This window comes from Ictidomys tridecemlineatus, chromosome 2 (assembly GCF_052094955.1).
Source record: "Ictidomys tridecemlineatus isolate mIctTri1 chromosome 2, mIctTri1.hap1, whole genome shotgun sequence".
NCBI classification, from domain to species: Eukaryota; Metazoa; Chordata; class Mammalia; order Rodentia; family Sciuridae; genus Ictidomys; species Ictidomys tridecemlineatus.
In genome coordinates this window covers 195,239,798-195,260,797 of record NC_135478.1, presented here as the reverse complement: position 1 = coordinate 195,260,797, position 21,000 = coordinate 195,239,798, and positions in this window count along the sequence as shown.

Here is a 21,000-nt window from a genome sequence, read left to right as displayed (position 1 = left end):
GCTAATGTTTACCACTGTGGCACAAAAGAATGCAAATATTTACTTCCTAAACAGTAGGCAGGCCTTTCAAGATGCTCCTGGGTTGTAGGCATTCTTACCATTAGTTGATTAAGCATTGTGCATCTATAAAAAAGTGTAGAGATTAAGGGAGAGGCCTGAAAATGTATTCATAATTAGAGAGGGGACCAGGGTTGTGTTTGGGACATGATTAACTGGTAATCAGTAAAGAACAAACTGATTATTAGCTGTTCAATTCTTGTTGGTCTTAGGGGATTCCACTCAGTGGCCTAATTAAACTGAGCTTGAAGTCTTCACATCTCCATTCAGTGGCAATTTCATTATAATATTCAGTTCTTTGCATGAGATTTGCCTTCCCTCTCTTTAATCATATGTTTTGCATTTGTGTAACACCTTCCTTGATTAGTTTCTCTACAGGATTAGCTCTTGATAACTGCATAGTTTATGAAAGCAAATGTCACATATAAGACAATCTGGATTTTAAGGTTTATTGTCAGTCCTGGAATTTTTCTAAAAGGAAAATCAAACAAAAGACATGCATTTGTTTTAATTAAGATGACTTTCTTTGCTTTCTGAATTGTTTATTTGTTGGGCTCTGCATATTTTGTAGACATAAAGTTTGAGACAAAAACAATATTTCAACAACTCCAGAGAAATTGAAACATATTTTACATTTTCATCTCAAACTCAAGGGAATTTTTATTAATTGCACTATTCCCAGCATGTAGGTCACCCTCTAGGATAACAGTAAGTCTTTCTGGCTCTGGGGTACTGCTTAGATTAGAAATGCTCTCAGTGCTTTGAAATATGCAGCACAGGGGCTCTAAATTTGTGTCTTTGTAGCTCAAAACAAAGTAGTGATTTAGCAATTACCCTATTAATTTGATCAGTGTTGACGGCTAAACTGGGTTGGTTTGAATAATGCAGCCCTTCACATGAATTTTTGGTAACAAAGCATCTGGGTTGGCTATATAATTCATTGATACCCTAACTCAATTACAAATCCTCAATTTCATACAGCCCAAAATAAGCTTAGGTAGGCAAAGTTGGACTAACTCTAAACATGTGGAAAGAGAACAATTTCACAATTATGACTTGTAATAAAGACGTAAGCACAGCTGTCATATATTTTGGATACTACTAAATTTTGCTTTATTAGCAGTAAACAAAATAATCCCCTGATCTTTCTCAGGGCCAGACCTTTAGATTGAAGTCACACTTTTATATTTATATCAGCATTTTATTTTTTAAAAAGTAGTACATCTTGACAGTGCTTCTTAAAAACCGATAAATAGGTCATTAGGGATGAAACTCAGAAATACTTTCAACATTGCTTGATTTTTTTCAACATTGTAGTACTATATGGAATTGCTCCATTAAAAGGAATTACTATATTTTTTCAATACTTACTTATACAATATATACTTCAAAACCATTTCACTGCATGAGATTACAGTTTTATGTAGGGATATTTTGATAACAAATGAATTCTCATATATTTGGAATAGTCTAGTAAAATATTGAAAGCATGTAGTTAAAATTTATGCAAAAGACTATATTTTTATATAACATACTAACACAAAAGTGATAATGATGTAAATAGGCGAATATCTGATTCTGAAGTGATTTCATTCTGTAAACTCTGGCATCATTGTAGAAAATATGAAAGTAATACCTTATTTTTTTGTCACAGTTTTATTTTTGGTGGGGGGCAGTACTGAGGATTGAACTCAGGGGCACTTAACCACTGAGCCACATCCCTGGCTCTATTTTGTATTTTATTTAGGGACAGGGTCTCACTGAGTTGCTTAGCTCCTTGCTATTGAGGAGGCTGGCTTTGAACTTGCCATCCTCCTGCCTCAGCCTCCCAAATTGATGGGATTAAAGCATGCACAACAGCACCTGGCTTGTTACAGGTTTGACTTGTGAATTCTGAATCCGTTTCCATTCATAGTAATGAGGACAGCTATAAAACAAAATTATTTAATAAATTTTAAATTAAAATTAGCCTTAAGTGAACCGAGAGTAAGACTATTATTTTCATAAGATAGAGACTTTTGATCTTTTTCATGTCTGTATTTCCAATGGCTGGCAATATGATTGCATAGATTAGTGACTTGTACAGTTTTTGTTGAATGAATGAATCAATTAATTAATACCTTGGAGCACAAAAGTAGAAATTCTGAAGACTATTCATATTCATTTTGAATTTTTTTTTCCTCAAATATGGGCTTAGCTGGAGAATAACCTTACTGGTTTCTACCTTGTCCTGTCTCAAGAATGTTTTTATTTCCTGGGACACTTCCTCCAGTCAACCTTTTATAGACATCAGTCTTTATCTTTGAATTCAGCACCATGTGAAAGAAAGAGGCTAAGGTTCAAAAACAAGTTGTCCAGGAATGAATTTAGGATGGAGATCACTAGTGTAGAGTAAGGGGATCTGGTGAGGGAGCAGGCAAGGTTCAGAGGAGGTGATGGGGAATGAAACTGATCAAATTGTATGCATGTAGGAATTTCCACAATGAAATCTATTCTGTATAATTAATATGCACCTATTAGAAAGCAGAAAACAAAAAACACTGTCCAAAAACCTTATAAAACAATTTCCAATTTAAAGGAGACTTTACTTGCCAGCCATTTGAATCTAGACAAGTTGCTGAATTAGCTTCTCCCAGTTTCAAATCATTAAGGTGATTTCAGGTCACTTCTGAGGTACATTATCAAAACTATACCAAAACACTATGTATAAAGCAATTTTCACTAGATAATATGCCACTAAGTAGCCACATGATTATCTTCATGATCTATATGGAAAGGTCTACTTCCTTTTCCTGTCTCCCATTGTTTTGTTAAATTTTGTTTTTAAAAGACAAGTACACCTGCTACCATATATAAATCTTAACAGAATTACTTCAAAGGACCTTCTTCCTTTTCCCAATTTTTTAGTCAAATGGAATTCTAATAATTTTGGTAGTAGTTACAGTTTTTGAACAATTTCTAAATTGATTCTCAATGTATAGGAACTATTTTATGTTGCTAAATTATAAATTTTGGGTATTACCTACTAGGTGCTTAATTCTTTTGATTTTTTTAGTTACCAAATTCTGTACTATAGGAAATAGTTGAAACTTGATTAATATTGAATTATTAAATAAAGAACTTTGTTGAATATGATTATAGCTGAGAGTCCCAGTGATGATGTGTGCTGTGAAAACTTGTGTGCATAGGGAATACACAATGCAACCTCTAAATGAATATAGAATGGAGGTGACATGTGAGGAATATTCACCAAACACAGCCAGGGATGAAACCAGCTTCCAGCTGAGGAAGAACTTGAAATGGTCATTTGATTCTCTTTCATTTAATTCTACTCTTGGCATCTCAATTGAACTCACCACATAAGCTGTTTCTCCAGGATCAGTATACACTTAATATATCACAATCTATTTTGAAACAATGTTTTATCCCTTCATGTATAATGCAAGAACTTACTCCTCCATTCTTTGTGGTACATATTTTCCTGTTATAATTACCAAAATACATTTCTATTATTTATATTTTAAATAGTTTTCTTTTCTTTTTTCTTTCTCTAAAATTTCAGTTGACATGTCTACAAGTTTGTCTATCCTTTTTTTATTGCTCCATTATTCTGTTAAGCACATAAAATGGGTTTTTAAATTCAGACATTTAGTGTTTCCATTTTCTAATTTGAATTTGATATTGTTATAGTGATTTTCATTTTAGACTATATTTAATTACATATTTTCTCTCTATGTTCATGTTTTCCTACAAAATATTGAATTTAACTTATAATTATTTCAAGTTCTTATATGTTAATTTCAAAAATGGATCATCTACAAGTGCCCTTCTTTGAATTTTCTTTTTCTCTTCATTATGAATCAAAATCGTCTTCTATTTTCATGTCATGTATATTTGCTTATTATTTTGTGGACATTGTATATAAAATTACATTGAAAAATCTAAGTAAATATTCATTTTGTTTATTTCAAAGAATGGTTTGTATGAGTTTCTTACAATTCAGATTTATTTTTGAGTAAAGTTGAACTGAAACTGCACCAACGCTTTAATTGGATTGAATTTATTTGTAATTTGTCCAACCTGCAATTCCTATATCCTGTCACACTGACTTCATCTATTTGAGCTGGGAATAGGTGAGACACGGTGTGTCAGATTATTTTGGTTCACCTTTAGATTCAATTCTGGTGGGGCTCCAAATCTAAGTACTACAATAATGTCCAAAGCTATGCAATTCTCCTAAGTTTCTAGTACTTTTCACATTGCCATTTTTTTCAACAAATGAGAATAAGGGTAGAGAGAGATATGCTTGGCTGAGAAATTTATTGTAGTATTGGAACTCTTTTTCTTTCTAGTAGATTTAATCAGTTTATATGCATGCATAAAGATTAGCTAATTTGTTCTGTAGGTGCAAGTTCTCTTTCTGTAACAAAGGCTGGCCCTTCATCTTTTTGTGATAACCCAGGTTTGGAGGCTACCACAGCTCTGGGCTGACTTGTGAAATATTAGTTTCTCAAAGGAATTCAGTTTGCATCCCCTGCTCTTTGAGAGTCTCATAAAATATGTAGTTTAAATATTATCTAGTATGTTCAGGAGTGAAAGGATTTTTTAACCTTCTATGTACTAGTTATAAACTAATGGTCAAAAATAACTTAATTGTCACAGCATTTAAAATAACCATACAACCCATGTATTTTATTTTATTTAAAAAACAATAAAACAAAAACAAAAAAGCAGAGGCAGACAGCCATGCCTTGACTACAAAAGATAGATGAATTTTCCTGGTTCCTGAACTCCAAGATCAGGGCTAAGGACATGTGGTACACAATCAGACAATTTATTCTTTGCTGTAGACTGAATCTGAGAAGACTCTGAGGTAGAGAAGGAAAATACCTTTGATATTTGTGATGACATCTAGCAGTGACACCAATCGTGAGGTCCAGTGGCAGTGATATCTCATGGGTAGTGCCTTTGTAGTGAGGGAGATAATTGATGGAGACCAGGAGAAGCTAAGATTTTGGAGCCTTAGCTTCCCCTGGTCTCCATCAATTTTCCCGCAAATTTCTATAAACCAAGTTTTTTTTCAACTTGATTTAGATTGAATTTTTTTGCATTTGTATTTATTATGAGAAATTAAAATGTCTTTTTTCTTTTAATAATTACTTAGCTATCTTTTAAATTTTAACTTTATAAAATTAAGTCAAATAATACAGTTCAATAGAACAGTGGGTGCTAGCATAGAATAAATACTCTGAAAATATGACTTTTGTTTTCATCTTGCAGACCTGAATACATGATTCCACTTCTTTTCTATCCTTAAAACTGACTCCAGTGTTGAATATAGTAGCCTATATATATATATATATATATATACATTTGTCAAATAAAAGGATAAATGACACCTTGATGATAGTATACTTAACTCTAGCTAATAGAATGTGTTTTATTTGAAATGACATCAGTAAATCTAGAATTGTAAGGACTATACAATGTTTAAGATATAATAATATATTGATTTACTGATCACTCCATCAGTCCAAAAATAATAACATTTATATGCAAAGGATACTAAATGATTTATCTCATTTTTTCCATTTGAAATAACTTGAAAGAGCTTTATGAATCAGAGAACATATCTTGGTCTAAATTAAATAAGTAAAAAATATTCCATGGACAAAAAATTTGTAGATGTTTAAATTTATTAAGTTTTTAGAGCCAGTATATAAATTATTCATAATTTAAATTTTTTGCCAAATCCTTTATCCGATAATATTTGAGGGCATATGAGCTTGAGCTGTAGTTTCCATTGTGAAGAAACAACCCACTTACAGCTCATGGGACTTGTCATTAATTTTTAGACTAATAACTAAAAGGATTACTGCAATTCAATATGGCCTTGTCTGCCTTAACATACTGTATCAAACAGGGCACTATCTCACTTGGTTTCCTTAGAACAGTGGTATCTACAGATTCTCCTGCATTTAAGAAAAAGGGAAATAACATATATTTAAAATATGCTTCCTTCAGGAGTTTTAATGATTTATTATGTATAAGTAAAGATGAAATTAAAGCTATTTTTCAGCCAGCTATGGCAGTGAGAGGAGGATACACCTAGCTTTTCTTTGCAGTTTCTCCAGCTTCCAAGTTTGTCTGTGTTTAAATAAATTTAGTTACTGTTTCTAGGCCAGAAAATAGAAATGCAGAACATGTACAGCTATTGGTCTTGTAATTTAGGGTAGTATTCTATCATCACAAAGGTCCCCGGAAAACTATTTAAACAACTTTATTGATTCTCCCAGTTTGGTGTATTTAGTTCAAAGAGCTCTTGAGAGGCACCTCTGCACTTGGGTTAGGATTCTTTGACCCTATGGTAGACACTGCAGACATAATGTACTATTTTACTTTTATTTTTTGATCACGCAGGGCAAGACTTATATAGAAATTGTAATATAATGCTTTTTCATAATATAAGAAATTTGTAGCAATTTTTAATAGACTTATTTTTTAGAGAATTTTTAGATTAATAGCAACTTTGAGTGGGCCAAAGCGAGGGTTTCTATAGTCTTTGTCTTTCCTGCTGCACAATCTCCATTATCCATTAGCAGTGTTTCTCCTCTGACAGAGCGGTACATTTGTTATGATCAATGTGAACCTACATTGGCACGTCACTATCATGTGATGTCCATAGCTTACAGTAGGGTTCACACTTAGTCTTGAGCGTTCTGTGGGTTTGAGCAACTGTGTAATATCAAGTAGAATATCTTCACTGTCCTAAAAGTCTCTGTTCTCCAACTACTCATCCCTCCCTCCTTGCTAATTCTTGGCAAACTCTATCTCTGTAGTTCTGACTTTTACAAAATTTCATATATTTGGAATTTTACATGTTTGGCCTTTTCCAGATTGACTTCTTCCACATTACTATGCATTTAAGAATTCTCTGTGTTTTTTATGGATTGATAACACACTTGCTATTCTGCTGAAAAATATTTCATTATCTAGATGTTTCACAGATATTTTATACATTCACATAATAAAAAGTTCACTGAACAAAAAGTGCATCTTGGTCATTTTCAAATTTGACAATTTGAATAAAGATGCTACAAATACCCATGTGCAGATTTTAGTGTGCAACTAAATTTTTAGGTGATTTGAGTAAATACCAAGGAACATGATTTCAAAGTTGTATGTAAGAATAAATTTAGTTTTATGATAAACTGCCAAGATATTTTCCAAATCATTTGCAATGGACTGTATCATTTGTCATTCCCATCAGCTATGAATGGGGGTTTCTGTTGTCCTTTATCTGTATCTGCATTTGATATTTTCAATATTTAGATTTGGGCCATTTCAACAGGTGTGCAGTGGCATGTCATTGTCTTAATTTTGGATCATCTAGTGCATGATGATGAGCATCTTTTTATATGCGTATTTCCTATCTGTATATCTTTTCTAATGAGGTGTAGTATTCATGATGGAACACAGAGGTGCTCTACTAATGAGGTACATCCCAAGTCCACTTTAAAGACAACAAATAAAGTTGCTGAGGCTGCCCTCAAACTTGTGGTCCTCCTAGCTCAGCCTCGGAAGTCACAGAGATTACAGTTGTGGGCTCCCACAACTGGCTTCTTTTTTATTGTTGAGTTTTAAGATATGAATGTTTTTAACAAGAAAATATCATGTGTAATGGGGTACTAACCAACCAAGAGTTCTGTAATTTCTAGTTCTCCCCTTTTGTGATTTTATTTCCAGTTTTTCATCAGGGATTAACAAAATGATGACGATGTATGGTTCTATTTATTAATTATTGCATGAGTTACATCAATAGAGAATTAGACCTTATCAATCATTTTGTTACTGTGTCATTTATTTATACAAAGAATACTGATAAAATGATTGATTCTTTTATCTTAAATATATTTCAAAATAAATTTATTGGCCTTGTAAGGTCTTTGAAATATGATCATCAGTAAGTTTTTTTCCTTTTGATTTGTTTATACAACCATTGAATTTGTAATATATTTCTCATGTTATTTAAAATATTAGTAGTGATTCTTTTGATGGATATTAGGATTTTTCTGCTCTGGTGAGAAGAGATCGCTTCAAATTGGATTTTGTATCCATTTTGGAATCAATTCCAATACTGTTTTTCCTTTTACATGATTTACTGGCTTTGCATTTTTTTAGGTTTTTTTTTTTAATTAGAATTTACATTTTAATTGTATAATTCATGGAGTAATATGTGATAATTTGGTACATGTATACAATGTATAATGGTGAAATCAGAGTAGTTAATATTTCCATCTCCTTAAATATTTAAATACATTTTATTAACATGCAATAATCGTACATACTTATGGGGTACCATATAAGGTATTTTAATGCATGCCGTAGTCTGGCTGGGCACAATTCAGGAGCCACTTGTCAAAAGAAACTAACTTTATTTTTAGAACTACAAACGCCAAACAAAACAGCTCCTCAGGAAAAAACCCTCAGAGCCCAACTGCCACCACCGGCTTCCACAAGTCTCTCACCCACACCAACCTCTCCACCTCCCACAATCCTCCTGTTCTTGAGGCCAATTGGCTGGGTCGCGTGGGCGGAGCCAAAGAAGTCCCCCAATGAGCAGCTCCATGGAGGATCCAATCAGCTAGATGTTGCTGGGGCCGCTGTGAGCTAATCATCAGCTGGCAGTCTGAAGGGCAGGGAAACAGCCCAATGAACATCACCACAGAGGAGCCAATCAGCTAGATGTTGCTGGGGCTGCTGTGAGCCAATCATCAGCTGGCAGTCTGAAGGTTTGCTTGCAGCTGAAAGTTTGCTGGGGCCCCTTTGGCTGTGGCTCTCAACAAATACATATTCATAGTATGGGTTAATCAAATCAGAATCATTAATATTTTCTTATCTTTATATTATTTTATGTTTGGGATGTTTTGGACTCCTCTTATCGAGTTATTCATAAAACACAGAATAGGTTATTATGAACTGTTGCCCAGTACCATATCCCTGTTGTGGAACACTAGAACTTATTACCTCCACCTGTGTTTGAGTATCCATTCTCCAACAATCCCTTTCACCTTTTCCGAGTCTTTACTCAATATTTGGGAATGTAAATTATTGTAGCCACTGTAGAGAGCAGTATGGATGTTCCAGTGTTTTTGAAAGCTTCTTCATTTTCTGCGATGACAGGTAACCAGGGTCACCCTAAACAATTCATGCTTGGGATCAGCCATTTCAGGAACTTTCTGGTTACTTGTAATGAAACATGATATTGACACTGCAATATTATAATACTAATGCTCACTGTTACAAATATTTCACACACATGAAATATTTCAGAATGGCAAAAGTAGGCTAGGGTTGTGACTCAGCAGTAGAGTGCTTGCCTAGCATGTACAAGGCCCTGGATTCAACCCTCATCAACACATAAAAGTAAATAAATAAAATAAAGGTATTGTGCCCAAGTACAATTAAAAAATAAAGATAAAAAAGAATGGCGATACTACTATTATTACAGGAGAAAACACAATACATATTTATTATCTGATAGTTTCTGTGGGTCCAGAGCCCAGGCACAGCTTATCTGGTTCCTCTTCAGGGCTCTGAAGCTACAATAAAAATGTTCATTTGGCTGCATTCTCATAAGAAGAAGCATTCACTTCTGAGCTCACTCTGGTGTCTGGCAGAATTCTCCATCTTGCAGTGCATGACAGAAGGCCCAGCTATTTTTTGGCTACTGCCTGAAGGCTGTCTGCCATTCCCTTTTAATTCATTAAAACTAAAAGGAGAACCTTTAATTTCAAAGAGAGCCAAATCCCTTTTTTTTTTTAAGAGACTTCACTTGATTAATCTTAGTCTATCCAAGATGATCTCCTTCTCCATTCATCTGAGACTTCAATTAAATCTGAATTATCCCTTCTCCTTTGCCATATTCCATATCTAGAAGCAAGTCATAGGTCTACACATATAGGGACGGAGAAAGGAGATCATGGTTGACATCTGGGGATAATGAACTTTTTTAAAGAATAAAATTCTTTTGGGGATAAAATCATCTGGTATATGTAGAGCAATTGGCAGAGCTTATGCCTGAAATGTAGTTGAGTTCTGACAAATGATGCTGGACTTTGTGGTGGTCAGGATAGGGTGTGGGAGGCCATCCTTGCCCGTGATTTGAGTTACCTCCCTGGCTGGGCTAGAGGCACTTAGGCACAGCTGTGTCAGAGCTTTCCCCACCCTTGTCCGTACAGAGGAGTGTCTGGCCACTACCCCAAAGACCCAATAGTTGCTCCTGACCTTGGGATGCTTCCATCCTAATCTTCATTGGATGAGATTTTCCCTAGAATTTTTTATTCCCCAGTAAAAGTCTACTCCCTGGTGTGTTCTCTCTTTCACTAGCCTCTTCAGTAAACCTCACTATCACAATAGGTGGCTGGAGGCTGGAGCTAGGAGGAGCCATCCTGAAGCTGGTTTAAAGGTAATTAAAGTATTGTCTTTTTAATTTAAAACTCCCTAGTGGTTTCTCAAGACTTGAACCTTCTTTCATGAAGCTGGTGTTGGTCTCGGGCTAAAGTAGGGTGTGGTGTTAAGGTGAGGGTCTGTCGACAGAAATTGGAAATAAATGTAGCACCATCTGCCTCTTGCATCATATTTAAGAACAAGAGACATACAGAATATTTTGTGAAAAACACATCACAATGTGTGTGATAAAGAGGTTCAGCATGGGACATGTATAGAGGATGGGATTGAGTCATCAGGAGAGAAAGTAGGAAGGAACATTGTGAGAAATGTGGCTGTAAGTGACTTTAAAGAACAAGAAAGAATTCTAGTTTGACGTTGGAAAGAATTTAGACATTTTTTAACCTGTTCACAAAATTGGGAAAAAGAAAAGATAAAAGCTCATAATCAACCCCTAAACTTAGATCCGTCAGAGAATTGAGGCCAAAGGGAAATTCACTGCCAAGAAAATGAAAAGACATGGGTGCAGAGAGTCAGAGATTACCAGGTGTCAAAGCTTCAGCTGGAGCCTAGGAGGAAAAGCTAAAGGGTAATTGATAAGTCGCTGGTGACAGAGCAATGACTAACCAACAGATGAAATCTCCTGAGAGCCTAATGTTAGGAAGGGATCTAGATAGGCCTTAGACAATAGTTGGTCCCCAGATTTGCATGAGTTTTACCTCCAGGAACTTCACCAGGATCTCAAGGTGAAAATTAGAGGAAAATCACTTTGTGCTTCTGGCAGAGAAAGGAGAAATGTAGTTATTTTGAAACATATGCAAAGTGTTCTAGTCTCATTTACAAAGACCTATCCTTAAAGCAATTTGTTTTACCAGGTTCTTTTCAAGTTAGGTTTTACTTGATCCCAACCCACAAGGGGTAAGGGAAACAACAATCTGTTCTAGCTTTCTTTTCTCATTTAAGGGGAGGAAAAAAAAATCTGGGAAAACCTTTGAAGACCACAGTCTAGATCCACAGAAAGACTAAAATCATTATCATATCTTCCAATCAAGGAAATATAAAATGCTTCCCACTCCCCCACCCCTTATCACCACGTCAGTAGTACTCCTTCCTGCTAATAGTACTATAGCTCAGAAGTTCAAAGCCTAGACTTTATTTAAGAAATATTATTTAGGGAAATAAACAAAAAAGAAAGAAGACAAAAATAAAAATAACTGGAAAAAATTTAACCACTGAAACCTAGTGATAAAGTGTCAACTAAACCTCTGACATCTAGTGATAAAGTCAAAACTAAACATAGCCCTATTTTTAGCCAGATAAACATAGATCTCCACACTAGAAGTCTATTTATCTTGATTTTTTTCACCCAATAATTATACTTAGCTTTTAAAAGGAAAGTAAAAGGAAAATAAAGTAAAAAAAAAAATCAGGTTGGAAGAGAAAACAGACATCAGAAGTCAGAAACAGACACAGGCATGGTGAAGATATTGGAACAAGCAGACAGGGAATTAGACCCTTAGAACTCTTTAAGATAAAAAGGTTAGCAGCATAAAAGAGCAGATGCCAGCAGAATAATTTAAAGTAAGAAATAAGAGAAAAAATTAGAAATAAATCCAATGTATCAGAAATAAATAATTTTTTGTTTTTGTTTTATTTACTTGGATAAGAGGAGACAAAAAGGAGATGGAGATGAAAAATAAAAGTTTAGTGTGTAGACTTGTAGTATTTAGTGATTGAAGCAGGAAATATGAGTCCTTTTACTAACTGTGAAAAAAGCTCTAACTGTAAATAAGTGATTTTTAAGTTTTTATATGACAACAGAATATATTACGATTCTTATTACACATATGGAACACAATTTTTCATATCTCTGGTTGTATAAAAAGTATACTCACACCAATTTGTGTCTTTAATACCCATACTTTAGATAATAATGATCATCACATTCCACCATCATTAATAATCCCATGCAACCCCCTTGCCCTGCCTTATCTAGAGTTTGTCTATTCTTCCCATGCTCCCATTCCCTATCCCACTATGAATCAGCCTCCTTATATCAAAGAAAACATTTGGTATTTGTTTTTTTGATTCTGGCTAACTTCACTTAACATTATCTTTTCTGCCTCCATTTAAGTGCAAATGCCATGATTTTATTCTCTTTTATTGCTGAGTAATATTCCATTGTGTATATATGCCACATTTTTAATCCATTCATCTATTGAAGGGCATCTAGTTTGGTTCCACAGTTTAGCTATTGTGAATTGTGCTGCTATAAACATTGATGTGGCTGTGTCCCTGCAGCATGCTCTTTTTAAGTCCTTTGGGTATAGATAGAGGAGAGGGATAGATGGGTCAAATGGTGGTTCCATTCCAAATTTTCCAAGAAATCTCCATACTGCTTTCCATATTGGCTGCATGAGTTTACAGTCCCACCAGCAGTGTACGAGTGTACCTTTCCCCCCACATCCTTACCAACACTTATGGTCCTGGTTTGGCTAATGGGAATTCCTTTGACTGGTTCTTGTGTCTTTCTGGGTTTTTTTTTTTTTTTTTTGTGTCTCAGAATTTCAGGACTCCTTTGATTTTTGGCACAAGATAGCCCAGATTTATCTTGTAGTATTCTTGCCCTAGTCTTTAAATCAGCGTTTCTCTGAAGATATCTCATTTAATGTAGTGGTGAATATTTAGAAGTAACAACCTGCACTAGAAAATGTTATTTCCCAGCCCTTTCAGTGGTCAGAGCTGAGAAATATAGTATGTATACACAAATAATATATCATTACTCTACAGTATACATTATATATTTATATATTATACACTTACACATATGTTTCTCTATCCACCTATATATTTTGAAAATCAAGGGTTTCCAAGGAAACATCCAATTCGAACCAGTCACCATAAAGTACACAATGCATATATGTGTTTACATATGTCCCATATCACAAAAAAGGCACATACACTTGTATTTCAACAGTCCTGTGCATTTTCAATCTTCTATCATTGCTCAGCCTTCTTCCAAGTAGTTTCCTTTCTTACTCACTTAGACTTTTGCAATGAATATCATTTGTCTTTCTTTTATCAATGCATTCTTCACCCCATTCTGGCCCCGAAACCTAGCTTGAGTTCTGCCTTGCCCATCTTTTCCCTTCTCATCCTGTTCAGTTGCTTCTAACTCTGGGCTCCCTTGTCTGAGGATGCTCTCTTCAGCCTGACCAGCCTTCTCTGAGGATGCTCTCCTCAGCAATCTTCTTGCTAGATTGCTCCTCAGAGTAATGTTCTTCTCATTTTGCTAACTCTCTGACAGACACCTTAAGCTGGAATACACTTTTCTATGATGTTCCATGTGGGGTCACTTTCTTCTAACTTTAGTCTATGATGGTATCCCATGTGTCTCCGCGGGGCTCCAACACCTTATATTAGGAAGTAATGGGTGTCTGCAGTCACAGAAGTGATATATCCTTGAAGCCTACTCAAAAGCCTGAAGAAAGGAATAAATGGCTGATTCCATGACATTTGCTTTAGCTTTAAGTGTGTCTTGGGGGATTTGACACTTGGCCAATCATCCAACATTAACTCATAGAATTGTTCAAAATTTTCTGTACTAAATTCAAGATAGAAGTGAATCTGGCCAAGAATATATATTTACTTTTTATATTGTTTATAGAATAAGAGTATCAGCCAGTATTATTGATGGCACGAAACTGTATCTGTGGAAGGGAGTTTATCATGGACCTTTCTCTGTCAAATACATCTGAAGGGGCTATATGACCAGTCATACGAGAATTATTAAGAAGTCTAATGGGATTTTAGAACTCCTTGAGTTGAGCTTGTCTGCACATACGAAACCTTGTGACCAATACAACCCTGAGTGTGAAATGACTGGGACATCAGTAATTAAGCCCAGGTATCACCTACCCCCACTGTGGTATTGCTGAACAAACATGATGTAGACTTTATCCTTTTTTAAAGCTAACTAAAATTGGTACTTGCTAAGGCCTTTAAATTGTATAAATTTAATTAGTAATACAAATCCAAGTCTGTAGCTACAAGAAGAGCAGAGTGGTAGTTTCATTACTCATGGTTCTTTAAAAAAATAATGATTAGTCAGTCTGGGTTTAAAAGAAAAGATATTATATCTCTATGTCACTGTATTGAAAGCAGGAAACAAGATTTTGTTTCCATGAGTTGGACAATGTATGCAAAAATCTTGATCCAACCTCCTGAGGTCCTTTAAAGATATTGGTTGTAGGGATAAAAGAGACAGCTCTGGGAATCCAGCCAAGCTTAGCATCCAGATGGGCAATTGGATCTGTGAATCAGCACAAAGAAGAGATAAGTATTTTCTGTCAAAATGTAAAGGACATGACTTAGATGGATTATGTACATGCCCTCATCAATTAGTAATGGAAGCAGGACCACTCATTCATTATCTACATCTATGGGTTTTGAACAAAATAGGAGAATACAAAAAGCCCAAAGCAGTAGATGTCAGAGAAGGTAAGAATGCACAAGTATTTTCTATTGAGTGTCCATAATCTAGAACTAGAAACTATATGGTTGCACAAAAACATTAAACATTTTAAATCACTTATTTAATTTTGAAATAAGAGCTGATTCATTAGCAGTTTCAAGAAATAATCCAGTGATTCTGTGCATTCTTACTCAATTTCCTCCAATGATAATATCTTGTAAAAGATGTACTGTGGTGCAAAATAGCACTATATCAATACTAGTCTCCTTTTACAGACTAACAAGATACAGAAAATTTCCATTGCCACAAGCATCCTCATGTTGCCTTTAACTATCTATACCTACTTTCTCCAGTTCCAGCCCTCTTTAACTTTGGCAAACACTAATCTTTTCTAATTTATAACACTTTGAATTTAAAGAATATTAGGTAAGTGTATTCATATACTATATGTACTTTGGGGATTACTTTTTTACTTAATAAAATTCTTTGGAGAATCATCTAGTTAGCTGCATATAGCAAAAGTTTTTATTTTTTTTGTTCCATCTACATTGTTGAGTAGTATTCCATGGTATGATATACCATATCTTGCATAACAATTTACCTACTGAAGGGCATCTGGTTGTTTTGATTTTTGGTTATTACAAATAAATCTTTTATAAACACTTGTGTGTAGACTTCTTTGTTAAGAGAAGTTTTCATTTCCCTGGATAAGGACCCGAGAGTGCAATTACTGAGTCATATGGGAGATTCATGTCAAACTGTTTCCAAGGTGTTATATTTATTTCATATTCTCAATAGCAACAGAGTGATATGGCTTATGCAAATTCTGTTTTCTAATTGATGTTGTTTTTATATTTTATCTTAGTGATTCTGACAGGTATATAGTGTCCCTCCTTTTTTGGTTTTAATTCACATTTAATAATGGTTAATAATTTTGAATTGTCTTTTTCAGTGAAATGTCTCTGGGTCTTTTGCCTCACTTTCTGGTTGGACAGCTTTCTACTGTTGAGTTTTAAGAATATTTTTTAACATATTCTAGGTATTAGTGTTTTGTCAGGAATGAGATTACAAATCTGTAAATTGTTTTCATGTTTTATCTTATGAATGCATTATTATTTTATAATCATATTAAAATTACAAAAAACTGTGAGCAGGTAACATGGAATTCCCATATACACTTCCATAGTTTCTCCTAATAATAACATTTTACATTTATATTATTTACATTTACATTATATTTATATTTATATCATTATATTTATATATATATACATTTATTTTTACATTGATAAAAATTAATGAACCAATAGTAATGCATAATTTCACTTATGTCCATATTTTATTCAGGTTTGTCTTGTTTTAATATAATGTAGTTTTCCTCCTCAGGAATCCCATTCAGTCTATAGCACTGCATTTAGCACTCATGTCTTCCTCTTGTTGCTGACAATTTTTGCACTTTCATCTTCATTACATACTTTCCTGGGTACATTTTATGAATTAACAACTGATGATGTTGACCTTGATTAGATGACTGAAGTAGATTATTTATTTTCTTTACTATAAAGTTACTCGCCCTTTTATTCCCTTGCCAATCAATAATCATGATAAGAAAGTCATTAGGCCAGCCCACATGTAAGAGTGGAAAGTTATGCTCCCTTTTCTTAGGATGAAATATCGACATTATCTAATCAGAATTCTTCTGCATGAGAGACTTGTCTCTATTTCCCCATTTATTGATTTACTAAATCATTTATTTATATCCAGATGGCTTCACAATTGAATTCTACCAATTAGTCCAAGAATACTCAATAACAATACTTCTCATTTTCCTCCAGAAATTGAAGAGAGGAGAATATGTCCAATTCGTTTTGTAAGGCTAGCATTATCCTGATACAAAATCCAGACAAAGGCACTATAAGAAAACTAAAAACCAATATCCTTGATAAACTTAGACATAAAATTCTATAATAAAATACTAGTAAACTAAATTAAACAACCATTAAAAGTTTCTCTTATCATAATCAAGTAGGATTGATCCCTGGGATGTAAGAATGATTTAACATATGTAAATTAATAAATATGATACATCACAATAACAGAATGAAAGACAAAATGATTCACTCAATAGATGCAGAGGAAGCATACAACCAAACTCAACAATTTTTTTTATGATAAAATCTAACAAATTAGATATGGAATGAATGTACTTTAAAAAAAAAAGAAGAAGAAGAAATAGAGTGGAAAGACACCCCCCCTCCGGCAAAACAACAACAACAACAAAAAAAAAATCTACCCTATAGCTAACATCATATTCAACTGTATACAGTTGAAAGCTTTTCCTCTAAGATTAACAACAAATAAAGAAGCCCCACTCTTACCACTTCTATTAAATGTAATGCTGAAAACCTTAGAACAATTAATAAAAAGAAAGAAAGAAAAAGTATTCAAACTGGATAGGAAGAATTTATATTGTCTCTATTTTCAGATGTCATGATCTAGTAAACAGAAAACCCTAATAACTTGTTCAGAAAATTATCAGAAGTAATAAGCAAGTTCAGAAAAGTTGCTTGATACAAGCTCAGCAAAAAAATAAATAATATATCCATACACTAACAGTGAGCTACCCCCAAAGAAATGAAAAAGCACTATTTCATATAAAATAACAACAAAAGACTTGTGAAAAATATTAACTGAGCATATGAAAGAATTGCATGGTATAAAGTATAAAACAGTGAAGAAGAAATTAAAGGATACTCATAAATAGACATCTCATGTTCATAAATTGGAAGATTATATATTGATAAAATGTCCATATTCCCCAAGGTGATCTACTGATGCAATGCAATCCCCATCCAAATTCTAATCACATTTTTACCACAGTAGAAAAAAATAATCCTAATATTTAAATAGAACAGCAAATTATCCTGAAGGGTCAAAGTAATTTTGAGCAAAATGAAAAAGTGAGAGGCATCGCACTACCTGACATCAATGTCTAGAAAGCAGTAGTAATCAAAACAGCGTGTTCCTGATGACAGGAAGCAGGTAGACATGAGTAATAGAAATGGGAAAGGCAGGGGTTAACCTTATAGATAGGAACAAAGTAACTGGAAGGGAGAGAGAAATTAGGAGCACACCAAACGGAGGGGTCCTAATACTAGGTCACAGGACATTCATACTCTTTTTCAGTTAAAACTACAGGTACTATATTGAGATTGCACTAAGCTCCAAATGTCCCAAGGTAACCTTTGAAAAATTTCCATGACATTATAATATCATTAGTATTGCAATTTTGACCCTACTTTGTGGGCTTTCAATTGGGATGCTGGGAGAACACAGGTACCCTTGGCCTGAAATTGTGTAACTTGAGCTGTCAATCATATCAGCAAATTATGTGACACAGGGATGTGGGAGGAATTAAACTTGGGCCAAATCAGGACATTAAAATAGAGTGAACCCTGCTACCTCTCTTGGGAATGCCTGCTCCACTTTTATTCTCTAGAGTGTACTTTTGTTTTATTAAATAAACTTGTACTTGTTACTCTATCTGCTCTGTGTCCTCAAACTGAAATCCAGGGTTGCTCCTGCCCTCACATCTAAAGAGTGTACTTTAATTTTTTTTTTTCGTTTAATAAATCTCCTTTTACACACAATGCATTTATGTGTCTCAATGGAAATTTCTCCTTTGAGAATACAAGAACCAAAGAATCCTCTATTCACTAACACTGTCATGAAAGATGCACAGACCAGTGGAACAGAGAAGAAAGCTCAGAACTAAACTTGTTTTTAGGGTCAGTTGACTTTCAAAAAAGATGTAAAAAATATACAATGAGCCAAGAATAGTCTCTTTAATAAACAGTGTTGAGGAAACTAAAAGTCCATATTCAAAAGAATTCTCACAGACTCTTGTTTCTCACTGTATACCAAAAGCAACTCAAAATGAATTGATGAGTTTTTAGTAACATCTAAAACTGTAAAATTACTAAATGAGGAAAGAAAACATAGGGTAAAAGTTCCATGACATTGGTCTGAGCAATATTGTTTTCCAATATGATCCCCCAAGTGTAGAGTACCAACGCAAAAAGAAACAAATGGGATTCAATTAAATGAAAAACTTTTAAAAAATTAGCTACACATGACAGTACAGTGATCTTGACAATTCATATATCTGAATAGACATTTCTTTTTTTTGTTCTTTTTTTTTATTGGTTGTTCACAATTTCTTAAAAGAACTCAAGACCAATTGCTGTATAAAGAGATGTTTAACGTCACTTATCTTGGGAAATGCAGTTAAAATCACAATGAGATAGCACCTCTCACTTGTTCAAACCTCTATCTTTGTTTCCTTGCATATTCTGAGGCTCTATGGTTAGTTTCACATATGTTCATACTTATGCAGGAGATTAAAAGACAAACAGCTTGCATTACGTTCTCCGGTTTGTTTAAGTTTGAAATTGCATTGACTAGTGTTCTTTATTTTGTGTTTGTGTATATTCTGGTTTTTATACAGTGTCCTTCCATTTCACCAGAAAGGAGTCCCTTCTTAAGTATTTTTTTTCTTTCTTTTCATCTTCTTCTCTTTCTTTCTCCCTTCCTTCCTTCCTTCCTTCCTTTCTTTATTCCTCCCCCCACCCTCTCTCTTCTTTCTTTCTTTATTTCTTCCTATACCAGGGATTGAACCTCAGGTCATGTAACCACTGACCCACGATCCCAGCCATTTTTTTAAGCATTAGGGCCTCACTCCCTTATGTATTACTTATGGTGGACATCTTCTAGCAAAGAATTATCTCGGCTTTACTTTATTTGAATGTCCTCATTTCTTCTTAATTTTAAACAATATTTATTCAGGTAAACCTGACATATTATAAATAGTCTATATTTTGAATCTCTTGTTTCATCTCCCCACTTACTCCCTCTCTCTTCTAAAAATACTACAATTTGAATTATGTAGGATCTAATTCAGTTTCAAGATATTAGCAGACATGAAATGTCTTACATTATTATGTGTCATTTTTACATGCAACATGTAAGTATATTTACCTTTTGCAAATAAATTTCCAGGTCCAAATTGGTTTTGAACACACTGCAGTGTTTCCATAATAAATATTTTCAGTAAAGATCCTCAAGAGTTAAAGGACATTCTTGATAAATATGTCCTTTGAATAAATTTGGCAATGCTGGGGATCTAACCTAGGGTCTTGTGCATACTAGGCAATCATTCTGCCACTGAGCTACATTCCCAGCCCTAAATCTTTTTTAAAGCAAACTTTTATTAAATTAACATTTCAAAAACATCTATGGATGTATTGCTATATGTCTTCTGTTTCCTTTACCCAGAAGTCCCATCCACACTTGTTTACCCTAATGCCTGACTTGAGCTAATCTGTAATGTTGTAGGAACAGGTTTCCTTGCCCTATAATGTCCATATGGGTTTGATCAATGCTAATAAAATAAAGAGGTGGGAGGAAGGATTTGTTCCCTCAATTTCAACTCTAAAGGATCCTTGATGGTTTTTGTCCTTAATGGAAAATCACTACTGTTCTCCACATGCTCTTCCATATATAGTTCCTTCTTTCCATGGTCAGGTTATATTCCCCTCTTTTATAATTTGTAGTAATACCATTCATAGATATGAAGTTATGAAACCAGCCTAGGTGCCCCTCAACAGATGAACGGATAAAGAAAACGTTGTGGTATATAAATACAATTGATTTTACTCTGCCATAATGAAAAATGAAATTGTCATTTGCAAGTAAATAGATGGAACTGTAGAAAAACATTCTACATGAAATAAGCCAGACTTGGAAGGTCAAGGATCAAAGGTTTTCTCTCATTTGTGGAAGAGGGAGAGAGAGAGCAAGAGTGAGAGTGAGTGTGAGAATGAGAGAGAAAGAGAGAGGAAAAAAATATAAAATGGAGGGCATCTCCCTCTTTTATTACTTTTAATTTTTATCAGTAATGGTTTATAGCCCTGGGTTCCCTGAGTTACACACTGTCACTTCGGCTTCTAATAATTTAATAA